This window comes from Oryx dammah, unplaced genomic scaffold (assembly GCF_014754425.2).
Source record: "Oryx dammah isolate SB20612 unplaced genomic scaffold, SCBI_Odam_1.1 HiC_scaffold_2, whole genome shotgun sequence".
In the NCBI taxonomy this organism is placed as follows: Eukaryota; Metazoa; Chordata; class Mammalia; order Artiodactyla; family Bovidae; genus Oryx; species Oryx dammah.
The window spans coordinates 164,977,969-165,001,729 of NW_024070186.1; the positions used below are offsets into that span (position 1 = coordinate 164,977,969).

General features: G+C 45.6%; 1 non-coding gene across 1 annotated transcript; it reads left to right on the plus strand.

Annotated features, from left to right (window-relative positions):
- Positions 1–16,948: 16,948 nt before the first annotated feature.
- Positions 16,949–17,051, plus strand: LOC120859539. Its single transcript, XR_005720105.1, has one exon. It is a non-coding gene; the product is annotated as a U6 spliceosomal RNA (small nuclear RNA).
- The last annotated feature ends 6,710 nt before the right edge of the window (positions 17,052–23,761 follow it).

Genomic DNA, 23,761 nt, shown 5'->3' on the forward strand with positions numbered 1-23,761 from the left:
TGCCATTACCTCAACCAGTGCCATTACTCTCAAAGCCAGTGCAACACAGTCGTCTTGGGTTTAAGGGGATATGTGGGGATGGAGAGAGAGAGACGGGGTCCCTGGGTACCTGAGAAAGAGTGTCAGGCTCAGGCGCGCCCAGCTCCCGGAGAAGCAGGCTGCAGCTTGCTAAACCTGGAATTTGAGATGGGCGCCCCATACTGCCTTAGGTGGGGGCATCCCCACTTGGATGTTAAAAGGAGAGGATGAGTCCAGAAGAGGAGCACCCTGGGGGCCACCTCCGCTCCCCGGGAGGAACGGGTGCTCACGGCAGTTGGGAGATGGTTCACAGGTTCCCCCTCTCTCGCCTCCTCTGCCCTCCCCTCGCAGCGGCGCTGGGGGCGGGGGGCGGAGGAGGCGAGGGGCGGCGCTCCGTCTGCTGGGTGCCTGCAGCTGCGGCTCCTGCCTTGGGGTGGGTGGGTGTGCGGGCTAGACCACTTTGAGAGTCAGGATGCAGCGATGACTCCAGTGTGGAGGCGGCCCCAGCAGCTGCCTGCCCGCCTGCCCAGCCAAGCAGGACTCCCCGTTTCTCACCTCGTAGGAGTCTAGGTGGAAAAAAAAAATATCAAAGAACAGCACCAACAAAAATTCCCCCAAACCAAACAACAGGAGGGAGAATGTTCTCAGCTTCTTTTCTCGCACATGGGATGTCGAAATGTGGGAAGAAGTCCCCGGGCCTCCTTCGCTGAGGAAACAGCCGAGCTCATCTGCTTTAGCTTCTGCATCACCACCACTCCCCACCTTCAAGAAACTTCTGACGCTCAAAATTAAGCAAGCATGGTGAAAGTGCATCCACCTGGACAGGCCGAATGAGGGATTTAGAGTCACTGGAAAGTGCGTGGAGATTTAGGAGGATCAACCCACCCAGTAGTTCTCAATCCAGACTGCAGGTTGGAATTATGGAGGTGGGGGCTTAAAAAAATACTGATGCCTGGGCTCCATGCCCAGCACATCTGGGTGTGTGATTTAATGCAAAGAAAAAAAACCAACACAAACAAAAAATCCTACTGAGCAAATGGAAACCTCAAGGCTGCACGCATTCTGTAAACCTGGGTTTAAGTCCTGACTTCACAGACTGATCCTGGCTAAATTTCCTCACTTCCCTGATCTTTCATTCCCTGTAACAGAAAGATGTTGCTGCTTGAAAGGAAAGACATGACAAACCTAGACAATGTGTTAAAAAGCAGAGACGTCACTTTGCCGACAAACGTCTGTAGAGTCAAAGATTTGATTTTTTCAGTAGTCATGTACGATGTGAGAGTTGGACCGTAAAGAAGGCTGAGCACCAAAGGATTGATGCTTTCGAACTGTGCTGCTGGAGAAGACTCTAGACAGTCCCTTGGACTGCAAGGAGATCCAACCAGTCAATCCTAAAGGAAACGAACCCTGAATATTCACTGGAAGGACTGATGCTGAAGCTGAAGCGCCAATGCTTTGCCCACCTAATTGTGAAGAGCTGACTCATTGGAAAGGACCCTGAGTTGCTAAGAAAGATTGAGGGCAGGAGGAGAAAGTGGTGGCAGAGGATGCGATGGTTATATAGCATCACCAGCTCAACCGACATGAATTTGAGCAAACTTACGAGATAGTGGACAGGGAAGCCCGGCATGCTGCAGTCCATGGGGTCACAAAGAGTCGGACACGAGTTGGCGACTAAACATCCACAGCAACACAGGAGTGAGTGGGGCAGCAGCCTCCTTTCCAGAGACTTCTATTGCTCTTAATTCTGCAGCCCCCCTGGACTTCATTTCCCCCACGGCTGACATCTCTCAGGTCTCCGTGGCTGTATCTTTGAAGGGCTCACTCCCACTCAGTCCTTAATGCCTAGCTCAAGTAGCAGGTACTCTCTTTTGTGTTTTGCTTTTGGCTGTGCTCCGTGGTTTGTGGGATCTTCCACCAGGGACTGAACCGAGCCCTCGGCAGTGAAAGCACAGAGTCCCAACCACTGGACCATCAGGGAATTCCCAACTCTGAAAGCCTTTGTGTCCTGAGACTGTTCTGTCTGCCTGTGAGGTGCTTCCTCTTGCTTGGGGCAGAGACCACCTACTGTCCCCTAATATTCATCCCTTTAGTATCAGATTCCCTTGTTGGGCAAGACTTCTTCAAGCTGGTGTGTGTGTTTCTGCTGGAAAGTACACAGCCTCAGGTTGTCTCTTTTTGTCAATTTTGAGGTCACGAACTCTTGTTGCCTTAACTGTTAATTTATTCAAAGTTGCTAAGTGGCAACGTTCTGATTCAATCTATTCTTTCTTCCTGTGTTAGGTGGAATCTTCGCTAAATCAATTGTTCAGTTATCTTGAGGTTCTATTTGAAGAAGGAAGGCAAAACAAATGCTTGTTTCTTTCCCCTTCTTGGCCAGATTTCAAAACAGAATGAGCTGGTTCATTCATATCCTGTAAGGTGAGGTTTGTTTGGGTTTTTTTAAAGCATGATTTTGCATTTATGGATTTAAATGTATTCATTTCAACCCATTTCAGTTATCCTTGTTGTTGTTTTAGTCACTAAATTTTATCTGACTTTCTTATGACCCCATGGACTGTAGTCCACCAGGCTCCTCTGTCCATGGGATTCTCTAGGCGAGAATACTGGAGTGGCTTGTCATTTCTTTCTCCAGGGGATCTTCCCAGCCCAGAGATCGAACCCATGTCTCCTGCATTGGCAGGTGGTTTCTTTACCACTGAGCCACCCAGGAAGCCCCTCAGTTATCCTTATTGATAGTCAAATTATCCCCTCTTTGTTAAGTTCAGGAGACTCGAACTTAACATCTGGATTTCAGAGGACCCTAGTAGTCTTTGCTCACCTCACACATTTCCTGCTCCAGGTCTAAACTCAGCCATTTCTCCAAGAAGCCTCTTGGCACTAGAGTTACACAACTTCCTTCCTTCCTTCCTTTTTCCCCAACACAAATTTTAACAAACAAATCAAGGCATTCTGCATCTTCTTCACATCACAGTTATTTCTTGGCTGTTATTCCACATAACGTGCTTTTTTGAGTTTTGAAAACAAAAGCCCCAAAGATTATTTCTACTTTGTCCCCTGCTCCGTCTCTCCCCTCAGGTCACGAGTACTAGGCTGACTTCAGTGTAAATTCGGGGAAGAGGAAGGGGGAGACAGGAGGAGAAAACTCGGAGAGTGTAAAAGCACATGGCACATATGTGATCAGATAAATGACTGACATCACCCTTCTTATTCGTTCTTTCCTCGTATCTTGAAAACTATACCTTTCAACCCAATAATTCTTAGGAGCATTAACATAACACGTTCTTGTTGCAGAGGGGGAAATGCGCTGAGTCAAACAGGCAACTAGATTTTAATGCACATTGCTGAGAAATTCCTTCTCTGGTCTCATACAATTCGGTGTCTGCCAAGAATGCCGGCTGTCCGGGGATTTGCAGAAAACAGCAGTTTGTCCATCTCCTGTTTTTCAGAGCCTCCCAGTCCTCTCTTTCATACTGTAACATTTGAGATTGTAGCAATAAGGCGAATGGAGTTCTAGAAGCGCCTGTGTTCTCCATCCTCCGCCCTGCCACAACCAGCCCCCTCCTTCCCAGGCTTGTCAGCTTCTGACAGGTGTTAGCAAGAATCTATAAAGTTCGAAAGGGTAAATTCATGCCACTAAATGCCAGGGAGCCTTGAGTAATCTTTCTTCACATGATACAGAACTTAGATTTCCTTTTCAAATGTCAGAAAGTCTTTTCTCTAACTTTCCCATTTTTGAGAGAGAGAAACAAGTACTGAGAAAGATGGCTCTGCTGAAAGAAAATGGCAACTCAAAGGCTGAAATGTGAAGTGTGTTTGGGTTTCAGCCTTAGTGCTGGAGGGCAATTGGGAGGAGTAGGGACTGTGTCAAATTGGAATCCCAACACTTCCCTTTTTTAAAGGGACAGCTACTACTGAATTCCAGCAGCTTGTTGCCAGGGGAAGGGTGGGTGCAGTGTTGCCATGCATATGTGCTAAGTCGCTTCAGTCGTGTCCGACTCTGTGACTCCATGGACTGTAGCCGCCGGGTTTCTCTGTCCACGGGATTTTTCAGGCAAGAGTACTGGAGGCCATGGGTTGCCATGGCCTCCTGCAGGGGATCTTCCTGACCCAGAAATCAGACCCGAGTCTCTTAAGTCTCCTGCATTGGTAGGTGGACTCTTTACCCGTAGGGCTACCTGGGAAGCCCAGTGTTGCTAGAGCTTAGGAATTTTCAAGAGAAAATGGAATGTGGAATTTGATGTTAAAATACATTTTTTTGAGTTTTATATAGTGGCTTGGTTTTTTTGTAAAGCATTTTTTTAATGACCCCAACAAAAACACATTCCTGGGCTAAATTCTGGTTCCTGGCCACCAACTTGCAGCCCTTTTTTTTTTTTTTTTTTTGCAGCCCTCTTTCCATAAGTTTTCCAAGCAATTTCTCTAGACTTTGAGCAATAGCCTCTGTACTTTTCTCTCCTCAAGACAGTCTAATGAGGACATTCTCTCTGCTGTCCCTGGGATCGCTGTCATTTTTTAATCTCTGTGTATGTGTGTATATCATTTTAAACACATTAATAAGCAATTATATAAGTGATGGAATTCCAGTGAAGCTGTTTCAAATCCTGAAAGATGATGCTGTCAAAGTGCTGCAACTCAATATGCCAGCAAGTTTGGAAAACTCAGCAGTGGCCACAGGACTGGAAAAGGTCAGTTTTCATTACAATCCCAAAGAAAGGCAATGCAAAAGAATGCTCAAACTACTGCACAATTGCACTCATCTCACATGCTAGTAAAGTAATGCTCAAAATTCTCCAACCCAGGCTTCAGCAATACACGAACCATGAACTCCCTGATGTTCAAGCTGGTTTTAGAAAAGGCAGAGGAACCAGAGATCAAATTGCCAACATCCGTTGGATCCTGGAAAAAGCAAGAGAGTGCCAGAAAAATATATATTTCTGCTTTCTTGACTCTGCCAAAGCCTTTCACTGTGTGGATCACAATAAACTGTGGAAAATTCTGAAAGAGATGGGAATACCGGACCACCTAACCTGCCTCTTGAGAAATCTATATGCAGGTCAGGAAGCAACAGTTAGAACTGGACATGGAACAACAGACTGGTTCCAAGTAGGAAAAAGAGTACGTCAAGGCTGTATATTGTCACCCTGCTTATTTAACTTCTATGCAGAGTACATCATGAGAAATGCTGGACTGGAGGAAACACAGGCTGGAATCAAAATTGCTGGGAGAAATCTCAATAACGTCAGATATGCAGATGACACCACCCTTATGGCAGAAAGTGAAGAGGAGTTAAAAAGCCTCTTGATGAAAGTGAAAGTGGAGAGTGAAAAAGTTGGCTTAAAGCTCAACATTCAGAAAACGAAGATCATGGCATCGGGTCCCATCACTTCATGGGAAATAGATGGGGAAACAGTAGAAACAGTGTCAGACTTTATTTTTGGGGGCTCCAAAATCACTGCAGATGGTAACTAAAAGACGCTTACTCCCTGGAAGAAAAGTTATGACCAACCTAGAGAGTATATTCAAAAGCAGAAACATTACTTTGCCGACTAAGGTCCATCTAGTCAAGGCTATGGTTTTTCCTGTGGTCATGTATGGATGTGAGAGTTGGACTGTGAAGAAGGCTGAGCGCCGAAGAACTAATGCTTTTGAACTGTGGTGTTGGAGAAGACTCTTGAGGGTTCCTTGGACTGCAAGGAGATCCAACCAGTCCATTCTGAAGGAGATCAACCCTGGGTGTTCTATGGAAGGAATGATGCTAAAGCTGAAGCTCCAGTACTTTGGACACCTCATACGAAGAGTTGACTCATTGGAAAAGACTCTGATGCTGGGAGGGATTGGGGGCAGGAGGAGAAGGGGACGACCGGGGATGAGATGGCTGGATGGCATCATGGACTCCATGGATGTGAGTCTGAGTGAACTCTGGGAGATGATGATGGACAGGGAGGCCTGACGTGCTGCGATTCATGGGGTCACAAAGAGTCGGACACGACTGAGCGACTGAACTGAACTGAACTGAACTGATGCTAAGCTCTTTACGATACATTATTAAATTTAATCTTGGACTTTCCTGGTGGCACAGTAGATAAGAATCCACCTGCCAATGCAGGGGACCTGGGTTCGATTCCTGGTCCAGGAGGATCCCACATGCAGTGAAGCAGCTAAGCCTGTGCACCATGACTACTGAGCTTGCTCTAGGGCCCTTGAGCTGCAAGTACTGAAGCTTGTGTGCCTAGAGCCCATGTTCTGCGACAAGAGAAGCTGCCACAATGAGAAGCCCCACAAAGGGCAGCCCCCGCTCCCTGCAACTGGAGAAAACCCATGCAAAGTGATGAAGACCCAGCACAGCCAAAAATAATTTAAGTTTTGCTGAGGGCAGACAAACCAGAATATGTGCGTTGCTCACTCAGTCGTGTCCGACTCTTTGCAACCCTGTGGACTACAGCCCACCAGCCTCCTCTGTCCGTGGAATTTTTCAGGCAAAAATACTGGGGTGGGTTGCTGTTGCCTCCAGGGGAATCTTCCTGACCCAGAGATTGAACCCGAGTCTCCTGAGTGTTCTGCATTGGCAGGGAATTCTTTACCACTAAGCCTCATGGGAAGCCCAACCCAGAACGGGATTTCTTTAAAAAAATCAATCTTTACAAAACTAGGAGGTAGGTACCTATGAGTTGTTTATTGCTCCATAACCAATAACCTCATTGCCCTATGATTATAAGAGATATTGTTGTTCAGTCTCTCAGTCGTGTCCAACTCTGCGACCCCATGGACTGCAGCACGCCAGGCTCCTCTGTCCCCCACTATCTCTCAGAGCTTGCTCAAACTCATGTCCATTGAGTCGGTGATGACATCCAACCATCTCATCCTCTGTTGTCCCCTTCTTTTCCTGTCTTCAATCTTTCCGAGCATCAGAGTTTTTGAGAAACTATTTGGGCTCTTTTTTTTTTTTACAAATTTTCTATAAATCTAAAATAACCTCAAAATTAAAAGTTTAAAATATTGCTGATGCTTAGACCCTATGCAAATAGGGTTGTGGTTCTTTTTTAACTTCGACAGCATTTATATGCTATCCATGTAAATAAACATTGTTAATATTTTTCATTTTATTTATTTATTTAGGACACACCAAATGGCATATGAGATATTAGTTTCCTGACTAGGGGTTGAACCGGCACCCCATGCATTGGAAGCGTGGAGTCCTAACCCCCAGACTGCTGAGAAAGTCCCAATAGGTTCTGATTTGATTGGTATAAATTAGAGCCTGGACGTAAGATTTTTAAAAGATTCTTTCTATTCATGTGCTCCTAATCAGCAGTCAAGATTGCGATTCACAGTCTAGATACTGACTCATTATTAAAATTATTTCACAAATTATTCTTATGATCCCTTTAAAAAAAGATACAGCAAAGGGGATATGTCATACCATCCCATGTGTTTTGGTTTCTAGTTTGAAGTCCTTTGATAAAGATAATAAACTTTGATGAAACAGTTATAAGACTGAGCGGTGAATGGAAATTTAGCTACCTAAAATGTGGAAACAATACTTCTGACTCTTTAAAAAAAAAAAACCCAAAAAATAAAAATAAAAAATATACCTGATCAAAGGAAATAAAAAGGGACGTGTCCTGTCATTTCCACCCATCCTTCTTTGTATAATCTATACAATGATCCACTGTGAATACTTACCAAATAACACACAATTGCTTGCACATCAGTAAAGCGCATAGTTTTTAAACATGTATTGCAGCATTGCCACCATTTTGTATCACAATTGTGGAAATGGTTATAAGAATCTAGACACATGTAATAAAATTTCATAGTATCACACACACACACACAACGCCTGTAAAAACCGGTGAACGTGAATGAAGTTTGGAGTTTAGTGAATAGCATTATACCAGTGTTAATTTCCTGGTTTTAAAAATTTATTTATGTAAGATGCTATGATTAAGGAAAGGCGGGTGAAGAGTGGATGAGAACTCTTTGTACTATGTTTGCAACTTCTCGTAACTCTAAAATTATTTCAAGATGAAGGCTTTATTAAATACAGGGAAAATTTTAAAGAGCATCTGTGGACATGGATGATTTGAAATCAAACGAAGAACAAATAGCCACTGTTCAGTGGCTTCTTTTGCCTTCAGGATTAAGTTCAAAGCCCTTAGGATGGCATTCAAGGCTCTTTGTGACCTGGTTCTGACTACTTTGCCTAGATCCTTTAGGGTTTGGGACATACAGTCAAAGTGTGTCATCAGGAGATGCCCTAGAAACCTCAGGTGGTGAAAAGACAGTTCAGTCCCTCCAAGCAACAGGAGAGTTGGGCTAGGCCAGGGCCTAGGTCTTGCAGACAACCCATTACATGCAAAGCTCCTTTTTTTTTCTTTAAAAAAAAAATATTAGGCTGCACCAGGTCTTAGCTGCGGCACACAGGATTTTTGATCTTTGTTGCGGCCGGCGGGAATCTTTCGTTGAGCCATGCAAACCCTTAGTTGTGGCATATGGTCCAGTTCCCTGACCACGGATATTACCCAGGCCCCCTGCATTGGGAGCGTGGAGTCTTAGCCACTGGGCCACCAGGGAAGTCCCTAAAGCTTCATTTTAATACAAATATTTCATAATCTCACTTTACTCTCCTGAAAGAAAATTCATGGACAATGTAACCTCTTTCCATGCATAATTTTACAAAAATGAATACCATGACCCAACTGTATTTTTAAAAGGAAAACTATAAAAAATGCCATTTACAATAAAATAATAAGCATTTCTACAAGTAAATACGTAGGCACAAATACTCCGCGAGACTTAAAAGAGCGGGCAGATGCTGAAAATGCAAACTGATAAGGCTGTGCTGTGTCGGCACACAGACACCACATTTGGAAATGTGAATTTCCCAGCTGGTAGATGACTCCTGGTAAGATTCCAAACTAAACAAAGCATGGTCTTCCCAGGATTTACTGGGTAGCTAACTTCTTGGACTGTTCAGTGTACAACAAAATAGTCCAAAAGACACTCTGGGATCATACATAAAACAGAGAGGTAGGTTCAGAGCTTACAGATGTTTCTGTTTGCTTGTTCGTTTGTTTTACCATCTTTGTGAGTGTTCAGTGGAAGATTCAAAAGTCACAGGAGGGACACGGGACCGTTCTTCATTTGGCAGCACTGTCCTGGCGCCTGCCCACTTTATGCCAACAGCTCTTCAATAATTGCGGAAACAGGAACTGCCCTGCTGGTCCAGTGGCTAACACTCCATGCTTCCACTGCAGAGGGCATGGGTTTGATCCATACCGACAAAGCTCTGTACAGTCAAACTGTGGTTTTTCCAGTAGTCATGTACAGATGTGAAAGTTGGGCCATAAAGAAGGGTGAACACCAAAGAACTGAGGCTTTCAAATTGTGGTGCTGGAGAAGACTCTTGCACAGTAAGGAGATTAATCAACCAGTCCATCCTAAATGAAATCAACTAACCCTGAATATTCACTGGAAGGACTGACGCTGAAGCTGAAGCTCCACTACTCTGGCCACCTGAAGCAAAAAACTAACTTTTGGGGAAAGACCCTGATGCTGGGAAAGATTGAGTGCAAAAGGAGAAGAGGACAGCAGAGGATAAGATGATTCCATAGTATCACCGACTCAATGAACATGCAACTGAGCAAATTCCAGGAGATAGGGAAGAGAGGCAGAGAAGGCGATGGCATCCCACTCCAGTACTCTTGCCTGGAAAATCCCATGGATGGAAAAGCCTGGTAGGCTACAGTCCATGGGGTCGCGAAGAGGCGGACACGACTGAGCGACCTCACTTTCACTTTTCATTTTCATGCATTGCAGAAGGAAATGGCAACCCACTCCAGTGTTCTTGCCTGGAGAATCCCAGGGATGGCGGAGCCTGGTGGGCTGTCGTCTATGGGGTCGCACAGAGCTGGACACGACTGAGGTGACTTAGCAGCAGCAGTGAAGAGACAAGCCTGTCGTGCTGCAATCTATGATGTCAAAAAGAGTCAGACTTGACTGAGCGACTGAACAAGGACAACAGGGACCTAAGATCCCAGGAGCTGCAAGGTGCAGCCAAAGGAGAGAAAAAGGTGTGGAAACAAAAAGAGCGCCTAAAATTTCCCAAATGTTTCCCTAGTGAAACAGGGGTGGAGTGGGGTAGGGGTAACTTCCCGCTGAGAATGAGTGTTCTGGAGCAGTGCTCTCCAGTATGGGAGCCACCAGCCACATCTTGTTAACACAGGGGTTGGAAATGGCAACCCCACTCCAGTATTCTTGCCTGGAGAATCCCCATCGACAGAGGAGCCTGAGGGGCTACAGTTCATGGGGTCACAAAAGAGTCAGACATGACTGAACAACTAAGCACAAAATGTGTGGGGGCCCCCAGATGGACATATGTTAGTGGTGTAAAATATTCATAGGGCTTCCTAACTTGATATGAGAAAAGAACAAAGTATCTCATTCAGTTCAGTTCAGTCGCTCAGTCGTGTCCGACTCTTTGCGATCCCACGGACCGCAGCACGCCAGGCTTCCTTGTCCATCACCAACTCCTGGAGCTTGCTCAAACTCAGGTCCATCAAGTTGGTGATGCCATCCAGCCATCTCATCTTCTGTCGACCCCTTCTCCTCCTGCCCTCAGTCTTTCCCAGCATCAGGGTCTTTTCCAATGAGTCAGTTCTTCACATCAGGTGGCCAAAGGATTGGAGTTTCAGCTTCAGCATCAGTCCTTCCAATGAATATTCAGGACTGACTTCCTTTAGGATGGACCAGTTGGATCTCCTTGCAGTCCAAGGGACTCTCAAGAGTCTTCTCCAACACCACAGTTCAAAAGCATCAATTCTTCAGTGCTCAGCTTTGTTTATAGTCCAACTCTCACATCTATACATGACTACTGAAAAACCCACAGCTTTGACTAGACAGACCTTTGTTGGCAAAGTAATGTCTCCGCTTTTTAATATGCTATCTAGGTTGGTCATAGGTTTTCTTCCAAGGAGCAAGCATCTTTTAATTTCATGGCTGTAGTCACCATCTGCAGTGATTTTGAGGCCCAAGAAAATAAAGTCTGTCACTGTTTCCATTGTTTCCAATCTATTTGCCATTAAGTGATGGGACGAGATGCCATGATCTTCCTTTTTTGAACATTGAGTTTTAAGCCAGCTTTTTCACTCTCCTCTTTCACGTTCATCAAGAAGCTCTTCAGTTCCTCTTCACTTTCTGCCATAAGGGTGGTGTCATCTGTGTATCTGAGGTTATTGAGATTTCTCCCGGCAATCTTGATTCCAGCTTGTGCTTCTTCCAGCCCAGCATTTCTCATGATGTCCTCTGCATAGAAGTTAAATAAGCAGGGTGACAATAAGCAGTCTTGCTACTCCTTTTCCAATTTGGAACCAGTCTGTTGTTCCATGTCTAACTATTGCTTCTTGACCTGCATACAGGTTTCTTAGGAGGCAGGGCAGGTGGTCTGTTATTCCCATCTCTTTAAGAATTTTCCACAGTTTGCTGTGATCCACACAGTGAAAGGCTTTGACATAGTCAATAAAACAGAAGTAGATGCTTTTCTGGAACTCTTGTGCTTTTTCTATTACCAAATTGACAATTTGATCTCTGGTTCCTCTGCCTTTTCTAAATCCAGCTTGAACATCTGGAAGTTCTTGGTTCACATACTGTTGAAGCCTCGCTTGGAGAATTTTGAGCATTACCTTGCTAGCATGTGAGATGAGCGCAATAGTGCAGTAGTTTGAGCATTCTTTGGCACTGCCTTTCTTTGGGATTGGAATGAAAACTGACATTTTCCAGTCCTGTGGCCACTGCTGAGTTTTCCAAATTCGCTGGCATATTGAGTGCAGCACTTTCACAGCATCATCTTTCAGGATTTGAAACAGCTCAACTGGAATTCCATCACCTCCACTAGCTTTGTTCATAGTGATGCTTTCTAAGGCCCACTTGACTTCACATTCCAGGATGTCTGGCTCTAGGTGAGTGATCACACCATCATGGTTATCTGGGTCATGAAGATCTTTTTTGTACAATTCTTCTGTGTATTCTTGCCACCTTTTCTTAATATCTTCTGCTTCTGTTAGGTCCATACCATTTGTGTCCTTTATCGAGCCCATCTTTGCATGAAATGTTCCCTTGGTATCTCTAATTTTCTTGAAGAGATCTCCAGTCTCTCCCATCCTATTTTTTCCTATTTCTTTGCACTGATCACTGAGGAAGGCTTTCTTATTTTTCCTTGCTATTCTTTGGAACTCTGCATTCAGATGGGTATATCTTTCCCTTTCTCCTTTGCCTTTCCTTTCTCTTCTTTTCTCAGCTATTTGTAAGGCCTCCTTAAACAATCATCTTGCCTTTTTGCATTTCTTTTTCTTGGGGATGGTTTTGATCACTGCCTCCTGTGCAATGTCAGGAATCTCCATCCACAGTTCATCAGGCACTCTGTCTATCAGATCTAATCCCTTGAATCTATTTCTCACTTCCACTGTATAATTGTAAGGGATTTGATTTAGGTCATATCTGAATGGTCTAGTGATTTTCCCTACTTTCTTTAAGTCTGAATTTGGCAATAAGGAGTTCATGATCTGAGGCACAGTCAGCTCCTGGTCTTGTTTTTTCTGACAATATAGAGCTTCTCTGTCTTTGGCTGCAAAGAATATAATCAATCTGATTTTTGGTATTGACCATATGGTGATGTCCATGTATAGAGTTGTCTCTTGTGTTGTTGGAGGAGGGTGTTTGCTGTGACCAGTCTGTTCTCTTGGCAAAAGTCTGTTAGCCTTTGCCCTGCTTCATTTTGTACTCCAACAGGTCAAACTTGCCTGTTACTCCAGGTATCTCTTGACTTCCTACTTTTGCATTCCAGATATTTTAGAGTATCTCATTAAAAACTAAGAAAACCTGGAGTATATATTGATATGATACAGTTTTTTGATATACTGGGTTAGATAAAATATGAATGCTAATTTAACCTTTTTGGGGGTTACTTTTTAAATATATGGGTGGGGGGACTTCCCTGGCGGTACCGCGGCTAAGGCTTCTTGCTCCCAAATGCAGGGGGCCCGGGTTCAGTCCTGGTCAACGAACTAGCTCCCACATGCTGCAACTAAGAGTTTGCATGCCACAGCGATGACCCATCGCAGCCAAATAAATAAATTGTTTTTTTTTTTTTTAATGGAAGGAAGGAAGAATTGATGGGAGACTGAGGTTTCCAGAGTCCCTCCCCTCCCCCTCCCTCTCCCCTGCCAGCCCGCCAGTTCCTCCAGGGAGCTGATTCAGCAGAGGAGATAAGGCTTGTTTCAGAGCCTCCTTGGGAATAATTTGTAGCTCCGGAAAGGCATCGCAGAGTAATGTCCAACCACCATTGATGGGGGTGGTGATGATGAGAAAAAATCCTTGGTGTGTTTAGCCGAGAGGCCTGCGGGCAGCCTCTTCCTGTGGAGACCGCCTCCCTCTCCCCAGACAGGCTGACCCGAGGAGGGCGGGGGTGCCCACAGTTCCTCGGCGTGGTCATGCTGTACATGTTATCAGAACCAAACAAGGAGCTGGGGTGGTGAACAGCGCCTGTGTATGAAGCGGAGTTTGAAAGTCGCGGGGGTGGGGGTGGGAATGAGGTGTGCAGGTCGAGGGGCATTCACAGCACTCCAAGAGCCGGTGGGTTGCCATGAAGGAGCATCCAAGGAGGGGTCAGATACGCATTTTCTTGGAGTGGTGTATAATTTATTATAGAAAAAAAATTAAACTCAGAGACTAAAGGACTGCAGATGAAGTATTAAATAGAAATAAAGAGCCAAGAAATTCAATAAATGAATATTACACATTCGAGAAACAAAGAACAGATAATGAGACAAATATTTATGGCAATAATTGGGGAATCATTTTTCTTATCTGAAAAGAAAAACTTAATTTCTATAAGCCAAACTCAATAGTCGAGGCATCTATGAAACATTTCTTACTGAATTATTTTTAATTTCAAGATTAATAAAATAAATCCTAGGGACCTACTTGGTGGTCTGGTGTCCAAGGCTCCACGCTGCTGACGGGGATTTGAGCCCTGATCTGGGAACTAGATTCCACATGCTGCAATTAAACATCCCTCATGCCACAACAAAGACCCGGTGCAGTAAAAGAAATCAATAAAACCCTACAAGTGCCAATAATAAGGAAAAAGGAATACAGGAAAACAAAGCAACAACAGAGCAAATATTAATAGTTCATGTACTCACTTATTAGAGGAGGCTGGCTGCAGTATGGAAAGTAGACAGCAGGGGGCGAGAGAGAGACGCCCGAGGCCCTGTCCGGGAAGTAAACCGGCAAGCCCAGGGGACCCCTGGAGAAGTGCCTGCTCTGGATGCTTCCATAGATACAAAGACAGCACGAGATGTGGCTGTGGCGGTCTGGGACATTACAGCCACGTCCCGCCGGCCAGGAGACACAAGTTTACTGTTCCTGCGTGGCTGTACGGAGGTGAGTGAGTTTTAGCAGCAGCTCCTTGTGAAGTGAAAGTCGCTCAGTCCTGTCCGACTCTTTGCAACCCTATGGACTATACAGTCTATGGAATTCTCCAGGCCAGAATACTGGAGTGGGTAGCCGTTCCCTTCTCCAGGGGATCTTCCCAACCCAGGGATCGAACCCAGGTCTCCCGCATTGCAGGCGGATTCTTTACTAGTTGAGACGCCCGGGCAGCTCCTTATTACAGCATGAATAAATAAAGGGCCCAACTGCAAGGCACACCCTCTCTCAGCATGTACCTTAACCCCCAAGGCCAGTTAGCTGAATGTCATACCGGGCCACAGGCTTTTGCCACCCAAATGCCACCTTTAGAGGTTTTCCCTGTGCGTTTGTAAGATCACTATTCACTCCTGTCAATTCATCTTTTCTGAGCTTCAGTTTCTTCATTTGTAAAACAGGATCCTTAAGATTATCTCCATCAGAGTGTGGTGAAGAGGATTAACGGAGATAATGCAAGCAACATGCTTAGCACAGCGAGCTCAGTGGATGTTCACGATCACTGTTGCTGTTCAGTCACCAAGTGTCCGACTCTTTGTGACCCCACGGACTGCAGCACGCCAGGCTCCCCTGTCCTTCACTATGTCCCGGAGTCTGCTCAGATGCATGTTCATTGAGTCGGTGATGCTGTGTAACCGTCTTTCCTCTACTGCCCCCTTCTCCTGCCCTCAGTCTTTCCCAGCATCAGGGTGTTTTCCCTTGAATCAGCTCTTTGCATCAGACAGATGCAAACTCCATCAGTGGAGTTTCAGCTTCAGCACCAGTCCTCCCAATGAATATTCAGTACTGATTCACTTTGGGATTGACTGGTTGAATCTCCTTGCAGTCCAAGAGACTCTCAAGAGTCTTCTCCAACACCAAAATTCGAAAGCATCAGTTCTTCGGCATTCAGCCTTCGGCCCAACTCTCACATTTGTACATGACTACTGAAAAACCATAGCTTTGACTATATACTAAAAGAGTAAAGATTTTTATTGAGTATTATAAGATGCATTCAATAGCCTTTAGATAAACCACACCACAACTCATCTACAATCAGTCAAACCCAACAGCAATTCATTCTTTCACAAACCATGTGTCAGGACAAAACTCCCTTCAACTTACAGTAAGATCCTACTCAAGTCTTGTGGGCAGAGTTTGGGGAATTACATCTGTATTTTCTTGTAATGTCATTATTAAGCTATTATGGTGGCTCTGATGGTAATGAGGGCAGGAGGAGAAGGGGACGACAGAGGATGAGATGTTTGGATGGCATCCCCAACTCAGTGGACATGGGTTTGGGTGAACTCTGGGAGTTGATGATGGACAGGGAGGCCTGGCGTGTTGCGGTTCATGGGGTCACAAAGAGTCGGACACGACTGAGCGACCGAACTGACTGACTGATGGTAAAGAATCTGCCTGCAGTGCAGGAGACCCGGCTTCCATCCCTGGGTCGGAAAGATCCCCTGGATAAGGGAATGGGAACCCACTCCAGTATTCTTGTCTGGAGAATTCCACAGAGGAGCCTGGCGGCCTACAGCCCAAGCGGTTGCAAAAAGTCGGCATGACTGAGCAACTAACACTATTCACATTCCGCCACAAAGCTGACCCTCCCGCAAGACTGTGAATTCCCTGAGGACAATGTCTATGTCTTAGTCATCTTTGCATTGACCATTCAGGGTTGGAGGCGTGAGCTGTGCCCCTGTCCACAGTGCTGAAGTTGCACAGGCTGGGTACTCCTTGCGATGCTTCCTCTCCAGCCCATTCACTCTGCCCTCTATGGAGATGCCCTCTGGAGTTGCTCTGACGTCAGCCCTTATCTGATCCCCCAGATACATTAGCTGAATACAGCAGGTAGTAAAAGGGGTCCTATCACATGAACTCACTGCTGAAAAACACACCCTGTACATGCATGCATTCATTTTTGTAGAACATATATTGTAATGGTGGTGTTCAGTAGCTCAGTTGTGACGCGGTGGACTGCAGCACATCAGACTTCCCTGTCCTTCACTATCTCTCCGAGTTTGCTCAAATTCATGTCCATCAAATCAGTGATGCCATCCAACCATCTCATCCTCTGCCATCCCCTTCTCCTCTGCTTTTAACCTTTCCTGGCATTAGGGTCTTTTCTAATGAGTCAGTTCTTTGTATCAGGTGGCCAAAGTATTGGAGCTTCAGCTTCAGCATCAGTCCTTCCAATGAATACTCAGGACTGATTTCCTTTAGGATGGACTGGTTTGATCTCCTTGCAATTCAAGGGACTGTCAAGGGACTTCTCAGTATGCAGAAGGATACGTACCAAACTGTTAATGGTCTTTACCACCTTACATTGGGATTGGTCACTGCAAGGGGATTGCTCTTTTTAAACTTATTCTTTTGTATTTTTGTTTGTTTTAACAATAACCCATACTTTATTTCTGTCAAATACATCGGAAAATAATGTTTAACCAAAAAACACAGTTAGGTGCTTGCTTCAGCACATATACTAAAATTAGAACTATACAGAGAAGAGTAGCATGGTTCCTGAGCTAGTCGTCATGAAAATTCATGAAGCGTTCCATATTTTTCAGACTTACAGTTATGAGAAACGAAATCATGGTTATCAAAGGGAAACATAGAGAGGGATAAATCAGGAGCATGGGATGAACATACACACGCTACCACATGTAAGACAGATAACCGAAAAGGGCCTACTGTATAGCACAGGGATGTACTCAATATTCTGTGATAACCTGTATGAGAAAGAATGCGAAAAAGAATGTCCATGATAAGTCACTTTAGTCATGTCCGACTCTTGGCGACCCCATGGACTGTAGCCCGCCAGTCTCCTCTGTCCGTGGGATTCTCCAGGCAAGGATACTGGAGTGGGTTGCCACTTCTTTCTCCAGGGGATCTTCCTGACCCAGGGATCGAACCCTTGTTTCCCGCGTCTCCTGCATCAGCAGGCGGGTTCTTCACCAGGGAGCCACCAGGGAAGCCCCTAGCTGATGTGTTCTGCCAGGCATCTGTAAGCCAAATAGATGGTTGCTTCATGGCACTGAGTTTGGGGGTTACTTTGTGTTGCTGTCATAGCAAATGGAGCAGCTGGTAAGAGAGGGAGTCAGAGTCTGACCTTGGGAGTCCCACACCTTCTCTCCCTCCCCGATTCTCCCCCTCTCACTATCTGGGGATCCGCCCGTGTTATCAGCAGCCAGCAGCCTCCTCTCTCCCAGCCTGGGGACCTGAGCAGTCCATTTTATTTGGAAAGTAAAAATTAGAATTCAAAGACAATTGTTCACCGAATGTGTGAAAGCCTCTCTCAGTAACAGCTGTGGTTCTTTCCATAAAGGAGAGCCCCCAGCCTCCAGCCCATGCAAGAAAACCGCAGAGCCAAACATAAAGTAATGAGTCCGTCTGTTCATTCCTGCCGCCCAGGCTTTTGCTCAGATCACAAAAGCTCTTCCTCCTTCTCTTCTTTTTTTTTTTTTTAAATAAAGTCTCCAAGGATCGGAGGGCCAGGCATTGTCTTTTCTGTGCCTACCTGCTTCCCTCCAAAACAGGGAGGCTCATGCTTTCCACATCATTTAGCATTAGAAAAAAAAAAAAAAAAAGATGTACTTAACTCCTTCTGGGCAGCATATCTATGAGCCTTCAGGCTGGAGAGCCAAGTTTGCCTGAATATAGTTCTGTGTTTTCTTCCTTCTGTGCATGGGGATCAATTAAGACTCATTACAAGGGGATAAATGAAAAAACTCAAAAGCAAAACCCCAACAATCTCAACCTAAGTTGTTAAAAAATAAATAATCATTAAAATAATAATAATAGGCTTCCCTGGTGGCTCCGATGGTAAAGAAGCTGCTTGCAATGCAGGAGACATGGGTTCAATCCCTGGGTCTGGAAGATCCTCCCCTGGAGAAAGGAATGGCAACTCACTCCAGTATTCTTGCCTGGAGAATCCCATGGACAGAGGAGCTTTGCGGGCTACAGTCCATGGGGTTGCAAAGAGTCAGACACGACTGAGTGACTTTGACTACTACTACTAAGAAAAAGAAGAAGAAATTCATTCCCTTCCATCATGGGGAATTTCAGGCATGGCTTGACTTTGGATGGGGCTGGATCCAGAGACTCAGGTAATAATAGCATCCAGACCCAGAATCTCCGCCATCCTTGGTTTTGCCTTCTCTGTGGCCACTTCAGTGTCCAGCTTGTCTTGGGGTTCCCTGGCAACTTCACATTCCCCATATTGCGGAACCAAACGCAGAGGGAGACAGACTCTCTGTCCAAGAGCTGGAAAAAAAAAGTCAAGGAAGGTTGGAGCCTTGTTTTCTCTGGATGACCCTTCTGGGGTCATGGGCTCTGCCATGAACCAATCAATCACCACGACCTGGGGATGGACCTATTGGTTCCCCTTGGGCCAAAGGCTGTGAATTTGCCCACGCAGGAGATTGGGGAGAAGAGGACTGCAGGGACTGTTACCACAGGGAAAAGAGAGGATTTGGGCTGCCAGGACATATACAGCCACTGTAGGGCAGAGTTGGAGTGTGCTGAGAAAGCAGCATGAACTGTCCACAGCGCTATCAACACTCTCAGGGCATTCACAGGAGGTAATACAGAAACGGTCATTATACACCTTTGAAAAGATGCTGAAAATAAGGTCCTACTATGTAGCACAGGGAACTGTATCCAATCCTCTGGGATAAACCATATGGAAAAGTATACATATATATATATATGTTGAGTGTGTGCCAAGTCACTTCAGTCGTGTCTGACTCTTTGCGACCCTGTGGACTGTAGCCCACCAGCCTTCTCCGTCCGTGGGATTCTCCAGGCAAGAAACTGGAGTGGGTTGCCATTCCCTCCTCCAGGGGATTTTCCCAACCCAGGGATCCAGCCTGTATCTCTTATGTCTCCTGCACTGGGAGGCGGGTCCTTTACCAGTAGCGCCACCTGGGAAGCCCACATATATACCCAAATAGAATGTATATATGTGTATAACGGAGGCACTTTGCTGTACAGGAGAAATTAGCACAACATTGTAAGTCAACTATACTTCGATCAAAAAAAAAAAAAAAAGAAACAGAGAAAGGACTTTGCTGGTGGCTCAGTGGATAAGAGTCCATTTGAACCCTGGCCCAGGAAGACTCCACATGCCTCAGAACAACTAAGCCCACGTGCCACAACTACTGAGTCCTTTCTCTGGAGCCCTTCAATTGCAACTACTGAAAGCCCGAGCACCCTGGCAACAAGAGAAGCCACCGCCCATGCACCGCAACTAGAGAGTAGCCCCTGCTCGCTGCAAGTAGAGAAAGCCCTCTCACAGAAGGAAAACCCAGCACAGCCATAAATAAATAAACAATTTTTTTTCAAAGTCCTGTTCCATCCTCTTGCCCACACTTGGAAATAGATAATGCTATTATCTCACTTTCCAGATGAGAAAATAGAAGAACTGAGTGGTCAAGTAAGGAACCCTAGGTCACACAGTTAATAAAAGGCAGATCTGGGCCTTCAAGCCCATCTCTCTCTGAGGCTAAGGCTTCTTTTTCCTGTTTTAAACATTAGACTAAAGGAGTGTTTTAGGTAAGTCAGGTATGGATGGGATTGTAGCTGCTGTCCCATTCAAGAAAACCTCAGAGCAGGAATGTCTTCAAGGTCTCACCACTGCCAGCATTTAGAGCTGGCCGCAGGTGGGTGGTGGGCTTCCCGGGTGGTGCCAGTGGTAAAGAACCCACCTGCCAATGCAGGAGACAAAAGACACGGGTTTGCTCCCTGAGTCGGGAAGATCCCCTGGAGGAGGGCATGGCGACCCACTCCAGCATTCTTGCCTGGAGAATCCCATGGACAGGGGAGCCTGGCAGGATACAGTCCATAGGATCACAGAGTTGGACAAGGCTGAAGCGACTTAGCATGCACACACAGCTGTATCGGGACTGCTGGTCTGGGCCCACGTCTGTGGCTTCACCTGGGTCAGACAGTCCCAGCCAAGAAGGCAGAGGCAGGATGAGAAGGGAGGCCCAAACTGTATGGAGCCCCTGGCCTCCTCCCCTCAAAGAACTCAGGGAGGCCAAGAACTGGAGGTCAGCACAAAGCGGGGCGGAAACGGTGACTCAGCCCCCTGTCAGGATTCCCGGCTCCTCGGCCTGAGGGATGACTCATCACCTTGACGCCTTCAATTGTCACACTTCTAACTCTCCCAGCCTCGCCTAGGATGCTGAGGAAGGAAAGCTCCCTGCTCCCCAGGGGCTGTTCCCCAGATGACCTTGAGTTCAAATTCAGTCAGGAAGGAAGGCCCACAACGTTTTCAGCACAGAAGGGGCTTCCCCTCCCTTGGGGTGATGCCAAGTGACAATTCCCAAGCAGGGTCCCAGGACTGGGCTGAGGATTCCTAGCCCCAACTCAGTGTATGCCTCTGTGTGTGTGTGTGTGTGTGTGTGTAATGTATTTTTTTAAATATTTATTTATTTGGCTGCATGGAGTCTTAGTTTCAGCATGCGGGACTTTCAGTTGGGGCCTGTGGGATCTAGTTTCCTGACTAGGGATTGAACCCCAGACCCCTGTACTGGGAGCATAGAGTCTTAGCCACTGGACCACAAGAGAAGCCCCTAATATGTTTTTTTAATTGAGGTGAAGTTCATACAACATAAAATTAATGTTAACCATTTAAAGTGAACAACTCAGTGACTTCTAATACGTTCACATTGTTGTACAGCCATCATCTCTATTTAGTTCCAAGACATTTTTCAGCACCCCAAAGAAACCTTGTATCCACTAAGCATTCACCCTCCATCCTCCTCCTCCCAAACTCCTACAAACCACTAGATTTACCACTTCAGGACATTTCACGTAAATGGAAGCTTACCATATGTGACCTTTCGTGTCGTGTTTCTTTTTCACTTGTGATGTTTCTGAGGTCCATTCACACTGTGGCATGCAACAGAACTTCATTGCTTTTATGGCAGGATATGGCTCAGACAGTAAAGAAACCCCTGCAATGAGGGTGACCTGGATTCGATCCCTGGGTTGGAAACATCCCCTGGAGGAGGAAATGGCAACCCACTCCAGTGTTCTTGCCTGGAGAATCCCACGGACAAGAGGAGCCTGATGGACTACAGTCCATGGGGTCACGAAGAGTCAGACACGACTGAGCACTACGCACAGCAGCACATTACTCCATCATAGGGACAGACCACGAGTGTTTATCCCTTTATCAGTTTAAGCACATCCCTACGTTTTACACTCTAGACACATCGTGTACCCCATCCCAGCCCTGAGAGCTAATTCCAGGAAGCTCTAAGCGGGAGTGAAGTGAGACATGGAAGGGAGAAAAATGAGTGCAGGGTGCATTAATGGGCAGGTTACCATGTTGGACTTGGGGGACTCTTCCCCTGGGGCTCCCCTCAGAGACTGTATGGGGTGGGCAACCAAGCCCGTTTGCCACAGCTACTGAGCCTGTGCACCAATAGAGGCTGTGCTCTGCAACAGAAGAAGCCACCGCAATAAAAAGCCTGTGCACCCCAGTGAAGAGCGGCCCCTGGTCGCTGCAGCAAGAGAAAGCCTTCATGCAGCAACTAAGACCCAGAGCAGTCAAAAAATAAAATAAACACATAGAGCTTAAAAAAAGTGGGCGCCTCCTGCTGCTATCTCTGGCAGAATTCTATTAGCTTTCTTCATAGCACTTAACAGTTTGTGATTATTTTATTTGTTGCTTCACTGATGTTTCATCTATCTCGACCACTAGACTCTCAGCTGCATGAGGACAGGAGTTCATCTTTCTTCCTCACTACTGCACTCCTAGTTCCTACTTCAGGGCTTGGCTCAGAATAGGAGCTTAATAAATATTAAGTACCCCTGGAGCATAGCTGAGTAATTAAATAAATGAACCCACCATACAAAACATATTGATGTCATATTTCTAAAGTCCCAACATATACAAATTACACTGTTTCCAAATATTAATTAACAAAGCCTTTGGAATTTCCCTGAGGTGTTGGCCAAGGGTGCTTCCAAGTGGATGATCCAAGACGCAAATAGAGCGAAATGATTTCTTCTGGGTCACTGATGACTCAATGTCTGGGAATAGAAACAGACTCCAAAACCTTTGCTCTAATTAGTCAAGGTAATTATTAGGCACGATAATTAGGCCCGAGTGTCATCAGCCAGGCTGTTTCGTGACCTCTTGAATGTAAAACCTGCACTAATTTTGCTGTAACGAGAGGATCTGTTGTCGTTTGCCACCCCCAAACTAGTTCTGCTTTTTCTGGGTGATCAAAATGTTTCTCTCAAAATACAATCTTTTCAATAATAGATGCTTTGACTCACTCATTGTCACATTCTGGGATCATCCCTCTAATTATTTCCCTCTGATACAGTTTTGTTTCTCTGGGTTTCTTTTTATTTTTGGTGTTGGGGTTTGAATTTTTTCTTATGGAATTTTCAATATTTTAAATTTATTTATGGCTGTGCTGGATCTTCGTTGCTGAGGGCTTTCTCTAGTTTCGGGGTAAGAGCTCATTTCGGTGGCTTCTTTTCTTGCCGAGCACGGGCTCTAGAGTAAGTACTCAGTAATTGTGGCTCTCGGGCTTAGTTGCCCCAAGACAAATAGAATCTTCCCAGGCTAGGGATCGAACCTGTCTCCCCTGCAATGGAAGGCAGATTCTTAACTGCTGGACCACCAGGGAAGCCCTAAAAAAATTTTTTTTAATGAAAATATAGTTTATTTGTTATGTTTCAGGTGTACAGCAATGTGATTCAATTAAACACACATATTTTTTCAGATTATTCTTTATTATAAGTTATTACAAGATATTGAATATAGTGCCATTTTGGGGGGGTTATTTTTAGAGGTCAATTCTGATCTCCTTACAAACTCTTCTCCTGGCTCATTTATTGATTGAATCAGTATTTATGGCGCCCCCTACTAGGAGCTTCCCAGGTGGCGCTAGTGGTAAAGGAACGGCCTGCCAGTGTAGGAGACAAGAGACACAGGTTCCATCCCTGGCTGGGGAAGATCCCCTGGAGGAGGGCATAGCAACTCACTCCAGTATTCTAGCCTGGAGAATCCCATGGACAGAGGAGTCTGGCAGGCTACAGTTCATGGGGTCGCAAAGAGTCAGACACGACTGAAACGACAGCACTACCAGGGGCAGGGCTCTGTGACCACACCTGGGACGACTGGGAAAGGAAACACAGTTCCCACCCCAAATGAAAAGCCTTCGTATTTCTGTCAGTGTGAGGAGGGATTGCCGCATTTAACATTACTTTATCTTCCTCTTGACCTGTTCTCATAGCCACCATTTCCTGA